The sequence below is a fragment of the Sebastes fasciatus genome, chromosome 11 (assembly GCF_043250625.1).
Source record: "Sebastes fasciatus isolate fSebFas1 chromosome 11, fSebFas1.pri, whole genome shotgun sequence".
Taxonomy (NCBI): domain Eukaryota; kingdom Metazoa; phylum Chordata; class Actinopteri; order Perciformes; family Sebastidae; genus Sebastes; species Sebastes fasciatus.
In genome coordinates this window covers 25,693,233-25,719,365 of record NC_133805.1, presented here as the reverse complement: position 1 = coordinate 25,719,365, position 26,133 = coordinate 25,693,233, and the positions used below count along the sequence as shown (strand labels likewise).

The 26,133-nt window shown below is 39.8% G+C and overlaps 1 long non-coding RNA gene across 1 annotated transcript; it reads right to left on the bottom strand.

Moving 5' to 3' along the window:
• Window positions 1–13,399: 13,399 nt before the first annotated feature.
• On the bottom strand, window positions 13,400–16,245 carry LOC141776282 (uncharacterized). Its single transcript, XR_012595727.1, has 2 exons — window positions 15,894–16,245; window positions 13,400–13,709 (listed from the first exon to the last, which is right to left on the bottom strand). It is a non-coding gene; the product is annotated as an uncharacterized LOC141776282 (long non-coding RNA).
• Between the last annotated feature and the right edge of the window lie 9,888 nt (window positions 16,246–26,133).

The following is a 26,133-nucleotide window of genomic DNA, read 5'->3' as shown; positions in this document are numbered from 1 at the left end:
TTAATGTGTAACATAACCTGTCTCTGTTTTTTACTAACTGCTGTCTGGTTTTTAATGTCTGTTGTTTTCTGTGTTTTGTGAGCCGAAGAGAAAAATCCACCCTGGTGGACAATAAAGTTTGATTGTATTGATCAGATCAGATCATTTAGTTTGGAGGGAGATTCGGTACCAGTGAAGTCAGTGCATTTTATGAGTGGGCCTTCTGTGACGTTACCCACCGTAGGGGTCAGAGGTCACCACTCCTCAATCCCCAAGGATTTTCTTTTCAGTCAAATTTTCAATTTTGACGCATTTATAGATGAAAAGTCAAGTCAATAAACATGGTCAATGATAGAGAAGTATGGTTGATCAGCATGTTTGCCAACCTTCAGACATCATAGTCTAATATGAGGATTAATCAGCCTGAGTTCACTAAAAAACTGAAATCACTAACTTTCTGTATTCTGTTTGGTGGTTTATGATGCTTTTCAATCATTTCTAGCCTGTTTGGTAGTTTATGATGCTTTTCAATCATTTCTAGTCTGTTTGTTAGTATATGTAATTTAGTTAATTTGTTCGACATCATGATAAGGCTGATTTTTCAACCAGTGGTTATGACATTAATGCCAGCTAGACAGAATAAAGCTCTGTCTGTCATGACAATAGAACTGTACTGAAAGCCTTTCCTTTACTCGGGTGACTCTTTACAGCCGTCTGAAGACAGCAGGTATCTGTTAAATCTACAGTATCTAGAGTGATGGAGTGGCCTTCAGTCCAGTACAGTATTGTCATGACAGACAGAGCTTTATTCTGTCTAGCTGGCATTAATGTCATAATCGCTGGTTGAAAAATCAGCATTATCATGATATAGAACTACTCGGCTACAGTCTTCCTAATGGAGTGCAGGGGATCAGGTGGAAGTGTCAGGTGTGTTGAAAGGAGTAGCCACATAGTGCTTCTCACCTGCCGACATAAAGAAACAGCCCATAGTGAGGGTGTGAGAGAGAAAATTGTCAATTATGTGAGAGATCTGAATAACATCTGTAGAGACCCTCCCTGTTGTATAACATCTGTAGAGACCCTCCCTGTAATTTATCACACACTTTTTGGATAAAAGACATTCATGTGTTAATGAAAATAACAAAACAAAAAAATATCTATGTATGTACTTATTTGTGTATTTATTTAGCCTATTTATCTTCTACTGTTACTTTGATCCTGTGCTTAAATAATGTTACACTTTTATAGAATGACCACACTATCTTCTTGGCTTTTATTTTGACATGTTTGCCTTCACTTCCTGGTCACGTGACTGCCGTTCTCCGCTCCTCGATTCAGAAGAGAAAATGACAGAAAGAAACTTGAAGAAACTAAATCGGATCATTTTTTTAATTTGTTTTTTTCGTTTTTCGTTTGGAAACAAAAAACAAACAGAGCACCACGTGATTCCGTTTTTCGTTTGTGGTTTAAAACGAAAAAACGAAAAACCCACGTGACTTCCGTTCTTCAATTCAAAACGAATAATGAGAAAAGGAATTCGCAAAAACAAACAAACGGCCCGGTTTGGGTTCGTTTTTCATTTTTTGATTCAGAAACCAAAAACGAGAAAACGGCCGTTTTCTCGTTTTTGGTTTAAAACGAAAAAATAAAAAAACTTTTTTTCCTTTCTGAATTCCAAAGGAAAAACGGAATATCCGATGATACCCAGACCATTTATCAACCTGGGGGGGAATTTAACATTGTCTCATTAGATACGTACACATTATTAGGCTGATTCCAGTATTTGCGAACCCAGTGTTTTTCAACCAGGAGTCGGTATTTCGTCAAGGCTTTGAATCAGCATTTGACCTTCATGTTGGAAACTAAAACAGTAACGCTTTATTTCAGGTCCGTAATTCATTAATAATCTCATAAGAAATTTCCTGGAAAGAACAATGTGATTGATAGGGCTGGTCTTAGTCGTTTAGACGACTAATCTGTCGTTTTGGTCTTAATCAACTTCTTCTAAATTTCTTTCGTCAATTTTTTTTTTTTTTTATCCTTTTTTCATGCCGAATGACTTATTTCCAAGAAACTTATGAGCACATCTCTGGTAAACACATGATTTAAAGCGGTGCTTTTGTGTGATGCTTCGTGGAGAAAATCAGTTTTACAGATCTGACGATTAAATCAACTAATAAATTAGATTGAGAATTTCTTTGGTCGAGGACAGACCTAGTTATTTGGTACTAATTACAGAGAAATTGGAGGCAAATTTCTCAAACTGTTATTTTAGTTTAACTTTATTTGGTTTTGTTGACTTTGCAGTTTTTGATTTCTAGAAGAAACTGCAAACACTGAAAAATCAACAGAATTGTATAACTTTAGAGACTTTCTTTTTGTTGGAAGCAGGTTGTGGGAGGACTTCAAATCATGACCTCAGTATTTCATTAAAATGGCTATTTACATTAAATAACAGAATCTAACTTACATTAAATTCATGTCAATTTAGTCTCATGAGTCTCAAAAAATATACTAAACTATCAATTAAATGTATAACTTCAATATCAATATATGTATATGAAAAAAAATTAAGCAGTCCTGTGCTTAGCCATGTACTACTACGCTATTCTATGCTATGTCCAGTTAACGTTACCAGTCCATGAAGGAAGAGGAGTTGATTGGAGAAGAGGTGCGACTACGTAATGGTTTACATTTCACAGTTCAGTTTAAGTCACACAATGAACAAATTCATCTGTGGAGCTCCAATTGTATCTACACTTGTGGCCAACGGGATGTACCTAAATGGTTGAATCGCAGGTGCTATATTACCGGTGTATTATATCAATCAGTAAAAACAAAAAAGTAGAATGTGTATTTATTCATACAAAAATGTACAGGGCATCACTTGAGTAAAGGTGGACCACCTAAACTCGATTACATAGTCCAATGAACTGGGAGAAGTTACAGGAATCTATTTTGTCAAAGCTCAGAGCTGTGAAATGTGTTTCATGAAAGGAGAGAATTTCTATCAGTCATTTCCAGTTTAACCCATAATTGTACGTTGTGAATGCCTGAGTTATTCAGCTGGTACTGACCCGACCACTAGCAAGGCATCATCAATTATTGAAGCCCTCAGTCATAACCGTTATTAATATACACACTGGCTCAGTATTATATTTTACCCAAATTTATTTAAAACCATCAATTTTTTATCTCACATTCAGAAATAGCTAGACATGTGTTTAACAGCTTGCAGATGGATGACTGCCAAAGTTGCTTCATGTCTCAGTTGGATAGAGCTGATTGGAAACTGGTTCACTGCTGCTGTTTATAAACCTACTAACAGCACTACTGTTCTGTAAATATTTAAATCTTAGAAATTACTAAAGATAATCTTATGGTTTTAAGGTTTTTGTTTTACTCTCGTTTGTGATTCACCAAACAGATTACTGATCAGTAACAACAGTGTGCATTACAGTTACTTGACAATGAGCTAATAGGAGTAAATAACAACTGGGAATCAAATGCATATTTCTGTAACAGTGAAATAACACATTTTGAAAAGTCACACTCAAAACTGAGAAAACAGCTGGAATAAAGAACATCAGGAAATTAACCATTAACACATCTCTGCTCCAAAAACAGCTAGTGTCAGTGTAGGGATCAAGCAGTGAGGCAACAAGGAAACAAGAGCTGATGAAAGAAACAAACTAAACTTCATTTAGTCAAAAAGTACAAAAACATTATGGTAACACTTTATGATAACCATCATTTATAAATGGTCAAATTGATAGTTAATTAAACATTGTTAATAGTAATTTTACTGGTAACAAACAACTAAATTATAATTAATGTTTACTAATTATTAGTAATGCTATAATTTCTGTTATTTTATCATTCGTTTATGTATTATGAAATAATTAGCTGATAAGAGGCAATTTCAATTACATTCTGAATACATTAGTAAACTATTTATTAGCAGTTTATTGTTGCACATATAACATTTTATATACTATATACAGTATATAAATATTTGTCAGTGATTATGATTTGTAAACTTTAAAGAAACTGTTTGTAAAACATGTATAAACATTACATAGATAGATATTTGTAGTACTTTGTTAATGGTTAATAATTGGTTTGTAAACCATCTATAAACATTATTTTGATTGGCTAATATAAAGCTGTAACTGATGATTATAATACCTTGTTAAATGGTTAATAAATACTTTCTAAAAGCGCTGAAATGGTACAGGCTATGGTCACAACAACAGGGGCCAAAAACGGTACTTTTCTTTTTCCATTTTTTGTAGCCATTTCTTCACTAAATTCACTTCTGAACATTTTTGAGGTGAGAAATCAACTAAGTATATTTTGATTATTGGCAGTTTAACGATATTAGATGGTGAATCGAACATTTGCTCCAACGTTTTCGGAGTTTAGAAGCTCCACAAACTGCCGTGATAGGTAGCTAGCGCCTGCCGGGGTCGCTACCTCGCCAGCCAGGCAGTCACTCTAATAGACCCCGCTATGAGCTGGCTGGAGCTCTCTCAAGAGACTGGTCTCGTAGACAAGAGGCTTTTATTTCCTTGTTGACGGATAGTTTGTTTAAATATTACAACACTAATGCCCATTATAAAATTAACAGGAACCTGTGGTTATCTGCCCTTTTGGAGTTGAAAAGCTCCACAATTGCCTGCGGGCGTAGAGACATGTTGAGACAACATGACCCTTTTTAACATTACTCTAATATTTGTAGGGATATCATTCCACTATTTTGTTGCTGTAGCTGAAATAGCAGTTTGAGTAAATGTTGTGGATCAAATTTTTTATATTTCCCGTCTCCCCTCGTTGATGATCCTGTTTATCTTTCACCATGAGCTGTTAGAATAAATTGTTTAAGGGGTGGTGGAGGTAAACCATGCAGTATCTTATAAAGTAAACAAACATTGGTCACAAAAAAAAATCAAAGTTGTATTTTTCGATAATATTGCAATAGTGGTACAAGTTTTGTTTTTCTGTCCAGTGCTTCAAGATCTTGTTTAAAGGCTAAAACCTGGCCTAGCATACTGCAAAATAAATCGCTTTAATTTATATACTGTATACTACGTTCGTCAGTAGTATTTAGTAGGCGGTTTCGAATACAGCCATAAGAAACAAATGATTAATAAAGCAAACAATTGCCTGTGTAACCCTCAGTGTTAAAATGTGCACTTAATCCAAACAATGTCAGGTTAAAAGCACATGAACAGATTCCAAATTAAACCAACTGTGTGATGTTAATTGTTTAGGTGTGGTTGACTGCAAATGAAATGAACCTGTGTAGATAGCGAACTAATGAGGTGAGAGAGTGTTAATTGGAATAATATTACCATGTGTGGCTGTGGCCATCACAGTCAGTCAGGTGAAACCTCATTTGATCAGAATTTAGGTTTGATATCATTATCCGCACTGAGGGCTGAGGAGTTGTTGTTGGTATTCAACTGATAATTTCTCTGACCCACAATCCTGTTTGGTTACCCAGCAACAGGCTGCCTGACGATGTCCCCCAGGAGGGAGTTTTGGTTTAGGGAGCAGAGGAAACAGGAGGAGGCTGGCCCATGGCAAGAGACTGAGAGAAAAAAGAGAGAGATGCTATCTTTTATCAGGTATTGTTGTATGAGCCAACCAGCACCAAACCCTTGTTTCGACTTTATCTAATACAGGTGCCGCAGGATGCCCCCCGGTCAGCCGCTGCACAAGCATTGCAGAAAATACTGAGCACTGTACCTAACAGGAGGAAAATATATAGCACAGGCAGCGTGTCAAGAAGCTGTCCGTGGCCTTTAGCGCTGTCATAAACATTCTATAGTTCAATATCCCTTTGTGTACGAATTTCATGTTATGAAAAAGTTTTTCATGCAGTACAACTGTAATTTCTTTTCCTGCTCCCAAGGTAATATTGGCGGCATGAATGCATCACCTGCTTCGAGGGTAATGTGTCGCACGACAAAATGAAAGCGAAAACAAAGTGCAGACTGTGATCTGGAGGGAGGTCTGCTCTCTGTGTACCTTTGCATGCCTGCGAACATCATGCCGCTGCTCTGCATTGATCTGTTGCATGGTAATAGTACAGCGTCTGATCGATCGGCTGAACTTGTCGTGTTCATCATGTGCGTCCGAGCGGAACAGGGAAGCAAGAGGTGTGATGGCTCTCTGAGTCAGCAGAGGCTGAGTTTTATCACGTTGTCCTTGACTGTGAGGAAGCTGCATGTAATGGTGGAAGACCAATGGTTGGCATAATTTACTGAAGTAAAAGTAGCAATGCCACACTTTAAAAATACTCCATTACAAGTCAAAGTTCTGCTTTCAAAATCTTAGAGTTAAAGTACATACGCATTATCAGTAAAATGTATTTAAAGTTATAATTTGTTAGATATTCATGAAACCGAACCCTTTTTGCGATGCTATTTATGGTTGGTATTTTTTCCGCAATAGCCGTTAAATGAATTCACGCTCTATAATTACCTCTCTGTATAGTAGTTTTCATTGTAAGTGTCGGAGTCCGCCACTCCCACGCTGCTTTCAGATTGCCTACCTATGGAACGAGGGATTCACAGGAAATGATTCATGTTTGTAATCCAGTGTTACTGTTTTTTAATTTTATCTCACTGATATAAGACTCTGTGTTTACCGTTCACCCTCCTAACACCGTACCAGAGCTGTATCAAGTTACTGCTAATGCAAACCAAACATTTCCTACTGCTGCTGCTTCACATTTACAGAAGAGCGTTCAAATGGTTAAAGTGGTCATTATATAGAAGAACGGCTCCTCTCAGTGTGACATCATTATGTATTATATTATTGGATTGTAATTACCGATGCATTAGCGTGTGAGCAGATTTGTACTGCTGTCGTTGGCCAGTGGAGCTAACTTTAGCTTCTTTCCATACTGCTGGGTAGTTTAACTTATAGCACTGCATCATTTTATAAGCCAGTAATATGTTTTATATGTAAAATCATACAAAAAAAACTATTAACTATTGCTGTCGGATAAATGTAGTGAATTAAAAAGTACAATATGTGATAGAAAGTACAAAGTAGCATCAAAATAGAATTTTAAAGGAACAATTACATACAGTCTATTTTCTCTTTCTTAAAGGACCAGTGTGTAGCATTTAGAGGGATCTATTGGCATAAATGGAATATAATATTAATAAGTATGTTTTCTTTAGTGTTTAATCACCTGAAAATAAGAATTGTTGTGTTTTCGTTACCTTAGAATGAGCCGTTTATATCTACATAGGCAGCGGCTCCTCTTCATGGAGCCGGCCGCCATGTTTCTACAGTAGCCCAGAATGGACAAACCAAACATTTACTCTAGATAAGGCCATATGCGTTTCTGCGTTGGCCACCGTAGTTGTCTTACACGCTTGGCACACGGGAGAAATTTCAGTTGGTTGCGTTCTGCAACCTCACCGCTAGATGCTGCCAAATCCTACACACTGCACCTTTAAGTCATTTTCCAAGGAAATTGACAAACTCTTGTTCCAGTGTCACCAATGTGAGGGGTTGCTGCTTTTCACAGTTTATATCATTGTAAACTGAATACTATAGCTCAGCGATAATAATTAACTATTTGATAGATATTCATTAATTAGCAGCTAGTTCGATACCTTAGAACGAGCTGTTTATATCTACATATGGAGCGGGTCCTCTTCACCGATCTGGCCGCCATGTTTCTACAGTAGCCCAGGACGGACAAACAAAACATTTACTCTAGAGAGGGCAATTCATGTTTTCATGTTTCCGTGTCGGTCACCGTAGTTCTCCTACACACTTGGTACACGGGAGAAGATTCAGTTGGTTGCAATCTGCAACCTCACCGCTAGATGCCGCCAAATCCTACACACTGCACCTTTAAGTACAGTACAGTAAACTTTAGTTACATTCCACCACTGCTTGTGTGGATACTTTCCTAGCTATTATCTTTAGAGAAATTGGAAAAACTGTGTTCTGTGATTGATTTCAAGTCATTTTGCACACACTTAGAAAACCCCCCAAAACATTCGATGATGACTGGATCCACAGGAATTTACCAGCAGACATCTTTATTGATATGTACACCTTCTCCATTGTTGCGGCTGCCCCAGAACAGACATTGATTCTAAATTCACCCTGCAGACGACTGAGAATCGATCCCTCTTTGTGTCGCCTAGATCTTCTGCCAAGTACAAACCTGGCAAATGTCTCCCTTTCAGCTGAGAGAAAACGACTTTGTGCTCCGATAAAAAAAAAAAGCACACCAATACTGAAGGCCATGTTTTTTCATCTATGGTTCAGCACCTTAATTGAATTTTTTAATAATGCCCACCAAAAGAAGAGAAGGTAGTTTGCTCCCTCTCAAGTCAGCCTCACTTCTCAGATTTACAAGGGCATTAGCATTCTGGTGAGAATGGGCTGCTCTCCTTTGAGAGGAAGGGGGAGAAAAAACATTGTCAGGAAGCAGTTGTCTGTAAATGAATGGCAGGGTCACCCACCACAGTAAATGTTAATGAGGAACAGTACACTGGTTCAGAATGCAGGAGGGCTTGAAAGAGGCAAGCTTGAATACAACAAGCCGCAGTAATTGAGGCGTACTGTCCTTGCCACAACTGCTGAAAACAAACAATAACAAAACATATGGCAATGCGGTCACAGTGTGAAATTGGGTTTTTTATAAGGCGGCGCTTTCATAATAAGGTTCATGTGTCAACAAAATAACATTTATATTTTAGCATTTAAACTTTCACTCTTGTCTGGAGTAGCTTGCTGAAGGCTGTAATAGAAAAGGCTTAAATCTTAGATTAGTAACACTGCCGCTAATAGAGAGGAGGGCGAAGGTCAAAGCCACAACACTGCAACAGAAGAAAGATATTATCGTGTATCCAGAACATTCATATGTCAGTGTCAGAAAATAACAGCCAGGTAGGAAGCATATTCTGAAAGCGAGATTCAGATTTGATCATTTAATACTGCACATTGGGTTTTCTTATGAAATTGTACCTGGAAAGGCTATGTGATGTAAATTTCTCGTGTAAAGGTTGTGTATTCTGAAGGACGAATTCACTGAAATGTCACCATGTCATTTCTAGCTCACGTTGCAGTAGGTAAGAAAGTGTCACTGCAAGTTGTTTGAACAGCCGTTGACGGACACGTTGTAGAAACAGTGTGACCTTTCTGGAGCTTCTGTGGCTATCAGCAGTTTGTGGAGGTGGTGCACAGCTCAGTTGCACATGTCCAGTCTGCAGATGCTGTCCTCAGAAAGACGTCAGCAAGCCTTATCCCCTTTAGAGCGTACTGAATTTTACTTTCCTTTTAGGATAATGTTCGACTTTTCTATCCTGATTAAGTATTGCCACCTCGGTTTGATTGCAGTTGCCTCAGTCGTTCTGTCAAAAGGACTTCATGTGAACACAATGATTGAATAACCATTGATGTAAGCAGACAAATTATAAAAAGAGCCAAGGGAGGAGATGAAAGGGACATTTGAGACTAACTAGAAACTAGAGCGGGAGAGAAAGAATATGATTCAGTGGGTAGACAGTGACAGAAATTCCATATTAAATCAAATTTTCAGCCTTTCTGAGGTTATAACACAAGATGAGAGCATAGGTGGGCGTGGGAGTTGGAGAATAAATAATAGCAACACTTTACAATAAAGTACAGAAAATCCTGAGTTGTAACCAATAAAGGACTAAATCAGATTCTACAGTAACTTCTAATGAAAGAGTAGCCACAGCAACAAGATTTGTCAATTAAGCAACTAGTTGATCAACAGAAAGTGAATTGTCAGGCTATTGACAGAAATGGAATATAATATTTATAAGGTCAATAAAGATAGGTCATCGGCCAACAAGTCTTGTGAGAGTTTTCGCAACTTGTGGGTTATCTTCTAGACACGACCCTTCATACGGAGCAGGTCCTCTTCACGCAGCCGGCCGCCATGTTTCTACAGTAGCCCAGAACGGACAAACTAAACACTGGCTCTAGTAAGGGCCATTCACTTTTTCACACTTTTGCGTTGGCCACTGTAGTTCTCCTACATACTTGGCATATGGGAGAAGTTCCAGTTGGTTGCAATGTGCAACCTCGCCACTAGATGTCGCCGGATCCTACTCACTGCACCTTAAAGTCATTTTTCAAGGGAATTGATAAACTCGTTAGCTGCATTTCATTTATTATATCATTGTAAAGTGAATACTATAGCTCGGCGTTAATCATGAACTACTTGATGGATATTAATGAATTAGCAGTTAGTTCCTGATTTTTTCCTTTACAACTGCTGGCATATGTGTACATTTGGTGTTATGAGAACAATGAAGAAATACATTTTGGCAAAATACAGTTACATTTTAAACAAATCTTTATTTTTATTTTTAATCTGCAAGACTTCTGTTTACCACACCTGAATTAGGGATACATGGATCCGACTTTTTCAGCCCCAATACCGATACCTGAGCTTTATGTATCGGCCGATACCGAGTACCGATCCGATACCAGTGTTTAATTAATAAGCTGTATGCCTCACTGTGTGGAAGTGACTTGGATCATTCTGTTATGTGTAAGGGCAACATCGGGATTGACTTAAACATCGCTTTCCTAACTTTGTAAAACAAAATGTCACAAATAAATACATAAATATTTTTATTGAATTGTTATTTATTATTAGGATAATAAATCGTACACCGTAAATCGTAAAATTAACAGGAATTACAAGTCGAGTGTAAACCTTTTTAATGCAGCAACAAATTGGTCAAAACTTAACGAGCAATTCAAATTCCACTATATAATTTATATAGTATATAAACATAGAACTGAATTGAATAGATTGGCCCCTTTGTCACGATACCTGATCCAGTTATTTGAGTCAGTATCGGCCCGATATTCGATCTGGTATTGGAATCAGTGCATCCCTAATGTGGATTCATATGTCCTGAAATATTTTTCTCTTGTATCCGGACTTGTTCTTTCTTCCGCATTGTGCTAATTAGGAAGAGGAAATTATACCCTTGTAGGCTGAACACTCGTGATTGCCTGAGAAAGGGGCACATAGTTCACAAAGTCAAACTCATGGAATTGCAACACAAGTTACTCCTCTAACTCCTCATTTGTGCACGGCCAAAAAGAAATCTTGGAAAATTTGTGGTTATCATGGTGGTGTCAAACATTTCTCTGTGGCCTTCTGGCTGTGATTCTCTCCACTGGGTACCCATATTTACTATATGGCAGCTGAACTTCAAACTAAAAGCCTTCCATATGCAGCACTTATCTCACAGGTGGTTGCCTTGGTTACCTGGAGCTGGACACTGTACCTGAAAAATTTATGTATGAATGCAACACAGCACACATTGTTGAGGTATGTGGAGAGGAAACATCTTAAGTAGCAGGATTATCCACAACAACAGATACATTTGTTACATTTTTTGTAGGAGAATCAGTGAAATATTAAATGTGGTCTAGTTCACAGTGATGGGACATGATGGGAATTGTGGTACCAAATGCATATTAAGGTTTATTGGATCCCTTTGCCACAGCATACTTGGGTTTTTCATTTTGTCATTCAGAGGTAGGTTTCACCTGTGTACTCAACCAATGACTATAAAATGTTCTCCAAGGTACAGTATATGGCATATTAATTGTAAAACCCTGAGGTAGAGGTTTTTCTGAGGGAAATCAATCATTTCCCCAAAACGAGTTATTCAAATGTGCTCGCTTTTAATGAACGTGATATCTATCATCTGTGGCTCATTAGGTTCCACATAAGCACAGTCCATCATAGACTCGTATTTAGATAATTCATGTCCTCATAAAATGGGGAGTGGGTCGTTATCTTTGCAGAATACTTTTCTATACTTTGTTGGACAAATATCTTTATAATTACCATAGTGGAAAACGAAAAACATTTATCAAAAAGGTAACTCTGCAGTCATTTTGTAATTGCGTATTCTCTAATTTTGTGATTTTAGTGGAACAAATGTATTTATTAACTACCGATTTTCAAACGCAATTACATACAGTCTATTTTCTCTTTCTTAAAGGACCAGTGTGTAACATTTAGGGGGCTCTGTTGGCATAAATGGAATATCATATTAATAAGTATGCTTTCTTTAGTGTATAGTCACCTGAAAATAAGAATGGTTGTGTTTTTGTAACCTTAGAATAAGCGTTTATATCTACATAGAGTGTGAGTCCTCTTCACAGAGTCGGCCCCCATGTTTCTACAGTAGGCCAGGACGGACAAACTGAACACTGGATGTAGAGAGGGTTTGCTAGATGTATAAATAGGCAACTATTTGCTAATATATTAGTTTTGAATGTTTTGTTTGCAGCATTCTGCCCCCACAAAAAAAAAAAAAAATCAACTAATGCAGGTTTAAGAAATTGAGCTTTAGGTGGTAATAGGCAGTTTGTCTTTATACTTCACTAAGCTTAGCATGTACTGCACTGACTCCAGCTCTGTACTTAACTCACAAACAGTATAGTGTGGTTATATATACTAAAACTGAGATCACACAAAGTATATTAACCTTAAGAGGTGAGTTAGTTCTATGTTTAAAAGGTAGGTCAAGAGAGTTGAGGCGGGTTTACGGTCCCACAACAACAACAACCCTGCTCCACACATGCAATACAGTGTGTATTGGAGGAGACACCGGAGAGCTGGTCAGGTTGTAAGTGCTTTGGTCTGTAGCGTGTGCCATGACCCCTGGCAGGGCCTATTAGAGGAAATGTCTCTGTGGTCTACATGCCTCCAACCACTCTGGCAGCCACCAAGCAACATCAATTACACCCACAGCAGCTCCAGCCTATAGCTACACTGGTATATTGCCATCACCACAGGGGTAATTGGTCCACTATATACTTCCAATTCCGAGCAAGTCGCAGCCTATTTTTCCAGTCAGTCGACATTGGTCCATGTTAAAATTGCTATTATAGCCTGCAGCTTCGGGATGAGGTCCTGAGATTGAACAAGAAGGGGGAGGAGCAACATACTGTACCAGCAGTGATCAAAGTGATCAGCTGTGAGCTGTTGATGCACATGGGACTGGTGCAGTTTCTGTTTTGGCAAATGAAAACCTTTTAGCAGCAGTGAATCTATACATACAGTAAGGCTGCACAATATGAGGAAAATATGCAATATGCAAGAATAACATTGTTGAATATCGCAATAACAATATTATTTTCAGTAAATAAACAGATATTGTAGTGTATTCTGTACAGAGACCCTTAAGGGTCACGGCAAGACAAGAAAATGCTACTTGAATTTGGATTTTACATCCAAAATTGTTTAATGAAACTGAATATTGAACTGAAGACAAAATGCACCAGTAAAAAAAGAATGATAGTTACATTTTAAAGTGCCGTTTTCTACTGATACTCTTAAAACCAACTAAAGAAAATCCCTGAGTACAATATCGCAGTCTTTTGCGATGTGTTTATTGTGCAAGTTGACCTCACAATGACGATAAAATAATGATATATTGTGCAGCCCTAACACACAGGACAGTAAAGTCGAGTAATGAAGTGTCTTTTTTTCTTTGCGTATTCCTCTGAGATGGATGTACATGCATGATGCATCTCGCTCCCTGTGGCGAGTACGACGTGAATGTCCTCCTCCGCAGTGATGCACACATAAACTGTTGTTGGGATTGGACCTGTGACCTTTTCATTTACAGGACAGTTTCTCTCCCCACCAGGCCAACGCCGCTGCTTAAAGTGACCGGGCAGTTCTGTAACAGACAGGATGACAACAATAATTAACTCCATTTATTACACAGACCAGGATAATGTAAATGTCTCATGTCATTTCTGTTTATGAATCCTTGACTTGACTGATATTAGTCATGACAGCTAGAGTGCACACACACAAACACCACAGCCACACACTTGAATGCTTAATGCCACACACACACATGCGGCGCAATTATGCACACTTGGACACACTCTTTTAAATTCCATTTAATTCAATGGCGCATTATTGGCATGACATTTTGATGAAGAAATATGTTGGCACAGCTTATATATATATATACAGTCAACAAAATGACAGCAAATGATAAATAAATACAATATACATACAATACTGAATGTTTTCCATGGCAGGCAAGAGCACACACGACAAAGCTGCACACTTACATGCATGCACAATTAAAAAACACCATGTGTCCTCTGCGGATGTGCGCGCCTGTATGCTCAGTGCGGATTCTGCAGCAGATGAAAGGTCAGTGGAAGAACACCCCGGCCCAAAGCGCTGTATGTGGTGTACATTCAAAAAGACAGGGAGTGCAAGAGCCACACACAAACACACACAAACACACACACACACACACACACACACACACACACACACACACACACCTGAAAACAGCCACACACATACAAAAAGCAACCCCCTGAATGCAGATGTGCACCACACACAAACAGATGCATACAGAAAGCAAATATAAACACAGTGTTGAAAAGCCTATATGCCACAGAAAGACAAAGACAGACATGTGCACAAACACACATGGGTGCACACACACACACACAGAAACACCAGGCCCCCTGGCTGAGGAACTGGGGCCAATTAGGATGCCAAGGCCAATGCATCATCTGAGGGAGCCAGCTGTCTGTGGGCTGCCCTGATGTGGCTGTCCTCACTGTGCTCTGTAAGCCCTCTGCTCCTGGGGGCCTGGACCAGATCTGACAGCCAATCTCTCCCTCGCTCTCGCTCAAGAAACAGGAGGCATGTAACAAGCAACAGGTTAACCGGTCGGCTCATGCAACAATTTCAATTCCATTTCCCCGGTTTGAATCATTAATGTTGCCGCATTTTTTAAACATTAAACAAAACCGCGGTCAAGATGATCGGCATGCCTTTCCTCACTGCAGGGGGTGTTGTTTGCGGCGATGTTTTCCAAAACTCATTTCTCATGAATAATATTGCTGCGTCTTCGAATAAAATCTCTATCTTTGTCAGGACAAGCGTGTCAGAAGTTTCTAGTTCTTGTTTTTCTCTCTGTTTTTTCCCCCTCATTTCACCATCTGTTGTTGTGAAATCTTTAAATCTTTAGCTCTGTTTGTGCTGGATAATCAGCACCGACCCAGTGGCAGGAAGGATCTGCCAGTCCAAATGGTTTCCTTTGCTTTTTGGTAATTATATCATCCTAAAACGTGTCTCAAAATATATTGATGTGACAGGATCACACATACAATATTTAAGAAAACAGTGACAACAACACTGAATACACAAAGAATAGTTAAGTCTAAATTATTCAGTTGTACTCCCCGGAGTGGCATTCGTCAGAGAATGACTGTGATATGTTTTATAGTGACTTCATTTTCACAGTTTGATGTGCAGCGGAGTCTAGTTAAGTGCTCGACCTTGACCATCTGCTGGGTGGGAGAAGGGCTGAGGTCTCCCAGAGGACAGACAGAGGTGCTGCTGAGGTTGAAGGAGAAAGAGAAACCAAACGGGCTGACAAGGATGAAGGGAAAATGCAATTTAATATTAAGGCCAGTTGATATGAAAAATTAAAGTATTTCATTATAAAATGTAAAACCATTCATATAGTCCTTCTTTAGACCGGGAATTAATATGCATCCAGGTTGGTGCAAAAATCCAGATGTAAATGCGAGATAAAGTCATTCAAACCAATTTTAGTGGTCATGATGTGCATTTGGCAATATAACAATAAAAGGAAAATGCAATGTGTGCAACATTTGGGTCCAAACAGGAAAGACACATCTATGGTAATATGCATGATAACTGACCTTTTGGATAGTGTATTGGTCACAAATATGCTGAGGGATGGGGAGCAAACAACAGTGTTTACTGGCAATGTTTAAAGGTTCTCTATACGATATTCAGAGCATTAATATAGCATCAAACAACTAGTGTCTATGTAAAGATATAGAGGAGTAATGTCTACCTGAGCAGAGAAAGAAGTCACTATCTCTCTTTGAGTGTCCGAAGTCCGAGCTTCTCCATGCTTTGTTGACATCCCCGGGCCGGCCGTGTGTGCCATTTTAGTGCATGTTCATTGGATGTGAGCGTGCCCCACTGGCTAGCTCAGGGTCACTGCTCTGCACTACTCTCATATGGCGGTTACAGCTGATAATGCCGTCTTGACCAACGGTGCCGTTGCTGACGCGTAGCACACACCCTCCGGTTCCCCCCAGGTTAACACTGTTAGCTCTGTTTACAGTGCTGCCGTTGTTTTTACTATCAGCTGCGACCCGCCGTGTCAGCTGTTGCCATGTTGAGAGATGCATGAAGGCAATAGAAATGTTCCTGATTTCGCATTTAGAACCTTTAAGGGTCAAAATATTATGATACAAAATTACTTGTATGACAACAGAGCAATGTTTTGATGAGTGGATCCCCGTTTTGTGTGGTTCCAGTGCACGTGCACTGGAACACATATGCACACTCACGAGCGTGCGGGTGACGCAAAACACATTCCCATGGTGGTGAGGCACCAAGAAAAGTCGCAATGCACCAACAAAATGCAGGGAAGATGATTACTAGATAAACATGGATGTAAAACAATTGTCTTCGCAAATGTTTTGAGGAAGGACGTGCATTCTACAGTATATGATTACAAGGCTTCAGGGATACACACAGACTGTTTTCTTTACCTTTAACAAAATAATAACACCACAAGGTCCACTTGGTAATTTCCATATTCATCTTCCCTGTGCATGTTAAAGACTTCTCATCCATGTTTTATACAAAAGCTCCAGATCAGGACTAAAGACAGCAATGTAAAACTACTGTAGCAGTCAAATTGTATTTGAAATCTCTCTGCCTGACAGTTAGGACACCATAAAATGTGCTAGAAAGTTGAGACAGTCACAGTAAAATTATTTGAAACCAATTTGATATGCTGTGTGTTCATCTTAGTTCTCCCTACATGGCAAATCCCACCTGTCAGCTACTCCAAGCAGGTTAAAACAAGCACCAGGAATTATTTGCAAATGCTTATTCACCTGGATCCTGAATGAATGAATACTAGAAATGTAATCCTGCTAGAAAGGAGAGACCAATCTGTTAATGAAATCCACTCTCACTGTTTTTTTTTTTATGCCTCCGTGACAGCCGTGGCCGGAGACATTATGTACTCGGGAGGTCTGTCCGTCGTCTGTCCGTCTTATTCTTGTGAGACACGATATGTCAGGAATGCTTGGAGGGAATTTCTTCAAATTTGGACTCAAGGATGAACTGATTAGATTTTGGTGGTCAAAGGTCACTGTGACCTTGCCCATAACTCAAGAATTAATATGCTAATTATGAAAATTTCACAGAAATGTCTAATCGGATAAAATGATGAAAGGATGACATTTTGAACAGACATGGATGTAAACTGCAGCTTGACTGGCTGGCGAAGGAATACAACCACAAGGTGGTATTTCTAGTTTGTTTTGTTTTTTATGGCCTTGGACAATCAATCCACATTTGTGAGTTCCTCCTGGAAACCAAAAGATTCTGTTTGTTATGTGCCAACAAGAGAAAAATCAGTGGACATCTGACAATGAATATGGAGTTTGAATGATGCCACCCAGGGTAACTATGAGTGGATATGGGCTCTTTTTCCTGTTAGCAACTGTTAGCACTACAGTGAAATCATTTGGGTGTAAAAGCTCAGACAAGTATCCTGTGAGCCAAGAAAGTGCAGGCACCAATTAATTGTCAGTGGAGTAGCTCCAGGTTTTTATCACAGATCACAGGATTTCTTGCCCAGTTTCTTGATTTGGTGTTCATTTTAGCAATTAATGATTTAACTCCCACACCATGCAACTAATAAACATGCTCATTTTGTCCTTCTCTTACATGTCTTTAACAAGAAATAATTAGTTCGAAGGCTCATTGTTGGGCGACACAATCCCTCACAGGGTCTGTTTGTATTACAGGTATCTGAATCACATGGCTGTGTGTTTGAACAGAAAAGGATTTAAGTCAAGGAACAGCAATAGAGCAGCGCAGACAAGACACGTATAGCTTCTGTGGGTGCTACACAAGTTCCTCCTGAGGGCAAACAACGCCGAGGCCTGTTGCAGGGGATGGTAATTGAATGAAATAGAGATTGGATTGGAAGCTCCTGTCACTGCCAGACATATCGGCAGGTTGATGACTCGTCGCCTCGGGCCCCCAGGGACTGACTGGTGAGAAAGAAACAGCCTGTTTGGATTGCTCTGTGCTTTGCTTTTTGCCTTTCAACTGTCCTGCTCTGAGCAAGTGGGTTATAACTACACACGGACAATCATATTCTTATTCAGCACGAACCCCCTTGAGCGATCCTTTTCCTCACAATCGCAGACACATAAATGGAGGCTTTCAGTTAAATACAAGTATATACACACTCGAACTCGCACACTGAGCAAAAACAAAAGAGGGAATGGGAACCCTTTCAGTTTTAATTAGTCGTTGCTGCTGTGTTTTGGAGGCGGTGCAGGGGTCAACAGTAATTGGGTTGTTTTCATATTGAGGCATTCAGAGCAGAACGGAGGGATATGGGTCACAGCGATGTGATCCCACAATCCAACTGCCTGCTTTCCACCCTCTCTTCCTGCCCTCCTCCCCATCCGCCCTGGCACCAGCGCCTTAACTGGAAAGACTTGTGGATCCTGGCAGGCCTAGAACTGGAGAGGGGCCACGGCGCCACCCTCTCAGCGCAGCTCCAAATCAGTTCTCACCAAGACCAAATGGAGGAATCTGGAGAGCTCGGCCGTGCCATGAAAGAACAGGCTTCTGGGAACATGTCTGGGAAAATGGGAGGACGCGAGGACTCAGAATGAGGCGGAGGAATCGCAGTCCATGGAAGTGATGCCAGGATTTTCTTCACCAGCAGAACCGAGAGCGCCAAAGCGTGGAGTGCCAAGCCAAACTGAGAGGAGCCAGCTTAGGAACAGAGAGAGGGAGATGATACAAATGGTAAGACGACGGAAATGATTCAGTGCGAGCACTGCTGTGGAGGATAGGCACCATCCAGATGGTCAGCTCAGTGGCTTTCAATAAATTATTTATCATTTTCTTTCATTTTATGACGCCCGAAGCCTAAAACTTTAGCGTTACTTAGTATTCATGGATCAAACGTGAAGAATGAGTATTCTTAGGAACACTTATTTGTGGCAATTGCATTACATTAATATGGAGAGTTGGCATAAATTACACACAGCTACATACTGTAATGAATGCGCATAAGCTCTCCAAGCAGTGAAGTGCCTTTAAGGGGGTAATACAATACAGAAGGACAATGGCAGTGGAGTTTTCCAAGCTGATTGCACTAAGCAGGTTGGAGTGCTATCAAAATAATGTCGGAAGGACCACTTTCTGACTGACACGCATTAAGATGAAATGGCCTTGAAGGACTTTGATATTGCAGGGCTGGTCATGATAAATTATTAAACCAAGAAGCTGCCAGGTTTAGGTCTCTGCAGGGGTACCTCTCATTTACAGTAGGTTATTGCAATTTGTCTTTTATATCTTCATAGGCTTGTCGATCTGGGGTTAGTACAGATTTTCATGGAAAAATACCCACATTTTTTTTCAAAAGGAGCAGATCCGTTAAAACTGATATTGACCAGGATTTTATGTCTCCAGGAACCAAAAGCTTCTTTGTGTTTCCTGAGTGAAGACACAAACTGTAAGAAAATGTGTACGAGCTGCTAATTGACTATCACAATTATCAAGTTTTGGGTTTCTCCACGTTGGAGGGTGTGAATGAGGCTAGAAACATATTTTGTGTCTACGGTGTTTAAATGGATTAAACAGTGTGTTTGTCAGCTCTAACATGCTAACGTTAGCATTTTTACCAACAGTAGCACCCTAGCATTACTTCTACGGCAAAGAGATGACTACATTATTTTGTGGTTACGTGACAAAAGGCCCTGTTCAGGACTGGCAAATCGACTAAAAGCCAAAGCACAACACCACCAAACAACGCATGTTAAAACAGTCGCCCCAATTATTTTCTATGTACACCCCCCACACTGTCACTCACGCCACTGTCCTATTTCCAGCTCAGCCACCCCTTAAAAAACACTTTTTTTTTTTTTGCTCGCTCCGTGCTTGCTACATCCTGGCTCCCACAGCAGCTTGACTTCCGATCTCAATCACCTCTTTCTGTCACTGCATTTGTTGATGAATGGATGAGGAGAGACTAGTTGAGTTCGAGAAATATCCCGAGCTATACGACAAAAAGATATTGCTTGGCAAGCCATACAGTAGCTCTAGGGATGGGCTCTTCAGGTGAGACATCAAGTTTAAGGGTGTCCACACATGATTTGAAGATAATGCAGAGGTGGAAGAAGTAACATGCTCAGTAAAAGCAGTAATAACACAGTGTAAAAATTCACGCTGCAGCGCAACCCTTCCTATTGGTGACGCGCAGCAGCAGTGTGTTTTCAGCCGGGGAGCTGGTGTAACACCATCATGGATGCTACTAATTGTTATATCAGAGATTAAGGTAACATTATTGGCTATGCCCTGTATTGGATTTGGAAAAGAGTACCTAAGATACATGCCAAGATTATCCTCATCCTCAAATCATTTTCTCATGTAAAATTAAAACATGTTGTTTAGTTATAATAACTCATAAATCTAATCAGATTTTCTGTCCAAGCAAAACCTCCAACCTATCTATTTATAGTAGACATCAGAACAGAGTTATATTGGAAAGAAATGACAGTACTTTATTATAACAGTAGGGCTAACTGGCTCTGCCCTGAGATACAAGAACATTGCTGTTTTTATATTTTCTTCTACGTGGATCATCAACTAGTGAAGATGCTGACAAACTCAGTAGCTCTAAACTCAGTCTTCATTACACGATGCTGAGTTACTGTGATATATAGCCTTCAAATTCATATAAAGACTCTTTTGCAGGTTTCTCATTTTCGTACTAGCCAGCTGGAAACATTAAAAAGTCAGCTTGAGACATAGTTTTCATCAGCACCGGCTAGGAGCTGCATATATCTCAAGTCAAGGGCCCATTGATTCAAAAACGAACAAAACTTTCCAGTGATAAATCTGCCCATTATTATTATAAACTGCTTTTAGGTTGCATCTGAAATTCCAAACTAACATGCTATTTAGTACGCTAAAACAGTATGTGAGATTTTTTAGAATGTCGGAAACCTTAGAATGAAACTAATGGAATGTGAATTGCATACTATTTCCGGGGAAATATTACTGTATGCATATGGTGCCTTCAAATAAAACTCGTGAGCTCGTGTTAACAACATGGGAAGTCATGTACACACTGCTTGCTTGTCATTCAAGTAGTTAAGTCGTGAGAACACCGCTGCGAAGCAAACGGCAATATTAACGTTAGTGTTGGCGCCTAGAAGCCACATAGACTAACAATTTAACAAGCTAGCAAGTGGGTAACATAATGCAGGAAATACAAAGGCATAATGACAGAGGAAAAAGATGAGGCCGTTGGGAATATCAACATTTTCCTTAGAATTATAATAAAATCACAAAGAATTCAATGTATGACTAAAATTACAATATATTAACTTATTATGCACCAAAAAATTAACTTCCATGGACTCCAAAATACTGAGCTTTCAGAAACTTTCCACTTACGAGGTTATAAATACGACTAGAAGGGGGCATTCATATGGACTCTTCTCGTGAACACAGTAAACACGACCCCATTTGAAGGCACCAAAACACTGGACACTACGCCGGCAAAAATATCCCACAATGCTATGTGGTAATGATGTCAACGTTCATAGCAGACAATGGCGGACAGCTCTTTAACATCAATAATACCTCAAGTTAAGTGTAACTATAAGATTCCATATATTGTGTATCTAGTGCATAGTGTGTGGTTTCGGATGCTGCCACAGTATTAGCAGTGCTGGAGTGACAAGCTTCAGTCGTAGCAACAGTAACTAAGGGGGACATGGCTGAAGTAAGTGTCAATTAGAAGCTTGAGTCCCTCAAAGTAGTAAGTTAGAAATGGCTTAACTACAGAGTGGCTGTGTTGCAAATGGTCTTCATAAAATCAGATTTTCATCAGGATTTTTTTTTTCCAATGATGTTCTTTCAGTCAGACTGATTTTCATCTGTTCCTCAATATGCTATTAGCATCTAAAAAAAATCCCAGATCTGTGCTTGAAAAAAAGTAAATAATGACCCCTTTTTTAGAGATTTACTTGGACCACACTTTACACATAATGCATCAAACTCCAAGACAGAAAACAAGGTTTGCCACAGCACAGCAATCCTCCTTGCGTTTTGCAGCTGGAAAACACGCATCAGTGAATGCTAGGGATTTAACATCTTAACATCTTTCTATTTACTGGTCCTCCTCTCTAATTCAAAGCCAAACTACCACCGCAATATCCTCACATCTCTTAACAGCACTGGCAAACCCTCTCCTGCCTGCTTTATTTCACTTCCAGCATCCACATCAAATTATTTGGAATATTATGTCTACAGAAAGCCACCCAAAGAAAACCCTGTTGCAACCCGCCAGATTTCAGTTTTTCAGGGGAAACAGAGAGAAACTAGAGGAACAGAAGCGCATTCTGCCACAGCTCACGCTTTGAATCATCATTAGTGTGATTAATTTTCCCTCCAGTTCTACAATCCTCATTGGTGATTCCCCTCTGACACTTTGGCCGCGCTCCACAGAAGTGACAAATGTGTTCCCATGGAAACAGACCTGTCATGCCATTGTCACCGCTGGCCTGTCAAATGAAACCCAGCTCTGCCAGAGAGGAACCAGCTGGTGACCTGACTGATCTCACGTCAGTACAACAGTGTGACTTTTGACAACCAAGTTGCTTTTAAACTGTGTATGAGCTCCCGCTGTCATTGTTAGACACATGCACGCAACAGTTTCTTTTGGTCTCTTTGTCTCTCTGCCTCCCTTTTCCAGCTTTGTCCCTGTCTATCTCTCGTCATACATCTCTTTTTTTCTTTTCCCTCCTATGGTTTGTCTTCTACAAAGGCTCAGCACATCTCAGTTTGATGACACCGGCCAGTTGAAATACAGCTACCTTAAGGGGAGAAAAAGTTTTTCTATCCTATTCGGTCAGGAAATTACTTTGCTCAGAAAGTTCCCAGTGATCAGAAAGAAGTGGAGCAAGGTTATGACACACAGATAAATCTTTCACTTTGCTGGAATTGTCTGACTGCGCTGGGTGAGAAAAGTAATTCTCTTACAAGTGAGTCGCTGTGGCAGGTATTAATTATAGAGTAGGTGTAATTCACAAAAGTATATACTGTACCCTTTTCCTCAGCACATTGTTTTGGTTTATTTCGTACTCACAGCTCTTATCAACCTTGTTTCCTGCAGTGGCAGTTTTCAGCAAACCCTGGTGAACATAGTGGAGCATTTAGCAGCTAAATAGTCAGATTTTTCTGAGGAAATGGTGGAGATCAACACAGAGCAAGAAGGGGAGTGAACTACCATATTATTGTTGCTCTGTGTCTGCTGGATGTGTAAAGAGGCAGTTGTTGCCACTGTAAGTAATGTTTGCCATATTAACTTTGTATAGTTGTAATGATGCAGCTTTAAGTTTAACATAAAGTGTTTGGAGAACATGTATTTAATGAATAGAAACGTGACACTTGTGCACTAGAGCTAAGTATCCTTCAAAATATGTTTGTATCAGTGCAAATATGATACCTGTGTTTCTGTACAGATATCTGTTGGCAGGTGCTAACTTCCAACCCTGAAAGGAGAGGAACAGTCCTTTATGCAAATGAGCCCGTTCAGCGTGACGCATCCGGCACAGGAAACTACGACCAAGCTGTCAAACTAGGTGATGTAGTTCTAAAATGAAACGAGATTCAGCAGTGCCATAGCCTACATGTATTTCTCGCTTATAATGTTTTCAGAAGTAGATTTTGGTGGATTGTTTAGACGGAATAACAGAAAGTTTACGAGTAGGCCTCAATGTTGTTTTCTGTTTATAATGGCAAGCAGAAAACCAGGGACCAATCAGGTGCATTCCACGATAGGACAAAGAACGTGTATTGCCAAGAATATAAGTCAATTGTTCGCAACATCAGCGCCGAGTAGCAAAGCTACGCTTCCGCCATTGTGGACTGAAAACGACTACCGGACGACAGTAAAACGTCCGCCTAAAAAGTGCCGTACGAAAGTAAAACCAAATTATTTCTATTCCATTTTCATATTCTACCAAAATAACCTATGTTGAACAATAACATATTATAAATTTAATAAGCGTCCAAAATGGTGGCAGCGGCTCTTGTCAAAAACGTTTTGTCTCTTTGCCATATACTCGGTTTTGACCGAGTCTTGTTATTCTACGTCACTAGCTCTGAGCATGGCATATTTATGTGGATGCGTTTACATTGCAGTCAATACAGACTGCATGGCGTACAAATGACACACCAAAAGCAAGAACGGCGCTCTTATTGCATGCAAAATGACTTGCGAATTACCGTGTCATTCCTACAGCATTTAGTACGACCGAATTTGGTTTCTAGTCAGTTGTGTTGTGCAGGTACAGAATGTTGATTAGCTTCAGGTTGCTGTATTTCCTGACTTCATCACAGCAGTAGGCAGCTGTTTAAACACCAAAGAATGCTTGTCGTGATATGAACACCTCTTTCCATCTGTCACTGTTTTAATCAGTATTATTGTGCAGCGTCTGTGGGCTGTTTATCTGTGGCTCACCGATTCTACCCACAGCTCAGCTCAGGGAAGCGCATCCAACATGTCGACCTCACTCCCCTCCTGTCTTAATCTAACCCTCAGCGAACGTTCCCCCGATTAGGCATGGCTCTCAACATACGTGTCTTTGCTTTCACAAGGTGGGAGGAGGCGAATCAATAGTCTCACTAAAAAACTGTCTCTGGATTTTAGAAATAACGGCTCCAGTGAGTTGTGCGTGCGTGTGTGTGTGTGTGTGTGTGTGTGTGTGTGTGTGTGTGTGTGTGTGTGTGTGTGTGTGTGTGTGTGTGTGTGTGTGTGTGTGTGTGTGTGTGTGTGTGTGTGTGTGTCAGGTGCCCTCCGTTGTGAAATTCCTTTTCCTCAATACAGTACAAGCTGGAGAATGCATGAGCCAGCTTCACTTTCCATGTTAGCATCTTTCAAAGAGACAAATATTGATGATAGAATTACATAACACTTCTTCTTCCTCACCCCAGCTCTCTGTTATTTTTTACTCTTTTCCCAAAACAGTTCATTAAAAAAGTACAAAAGAGGAAGGCAGCAATTTCTTCAACTAAACCGAGGGGGTACCGACATTGTTGAAATCCCACTTTTTCATTTTAATACATCCGCTGTATGCACCGGCTTCCATCTGCTAGACGTCTGCTCCGCTACGTGATGAATTGATTAGGAATATCTACTATGTATTATTAATGAGACGTATTTCGAGGACTGTTCGTATCTGAGGTCATGAAGCTCAAGAAGTAGTTTGACAAATAATCCTGTGACCAATTTAAATATGTCTCCTAAATTGTACTGCAGTATGCAGAGGTAATTGACTGTAGTGGGCTGCAGAACTAACCAATTCTAAATCTTTATAAGATGCATAAAGTGAGAGAAAAGAATACCGCACACATGCACGTTAATACTTTTCTGGTCCATGTAGACCCCTTTTCTGTTAATAAACATGATGACATATTTTGTTGGTGGAGCATTAAGTGGAAGCTAGTTAACGCTGGCTAGCTTTTTTAACAATGGCTGAAAAAAATACTAGTTTCTCTCAATATGTACTGTCATTCACTCTCCAGGATCACGAGTGTTACAGTGCTATTGCCAGATGAGTGACAACTTTGTTGGCTAAGTAGCCAGCTGTCCGATCAGAGGGCTGGTGGCCAACGGCAGCACTGTGAACATAAATTGAGGACGTATAAATCTTTGGATGCCTATAGTTAACTATCCTTCAATAAAGTCAGTCAAAAAGAGAGTCTTACAATATTGGCGCAGCATTTCAGAGATGGAGAGAAAAGGTTGCTAATAGTTTAGCTTTCTGCTGACAGCAGCCTCAAGGCTGTGGTTAGCGGAAGGCTGAATATTAACAATATTTACTCTCCATCTCTGTAACGTTTCGCCGATATTGTAGCTCGCTAGAGCCTCGAATCACAGTTTGTCATCTCAAATGTACGGGATATCTCGATTCTGGCGCCCAACAACACAGCAAGATGACATTTTAGATGAGTAACTATAGCCCTCT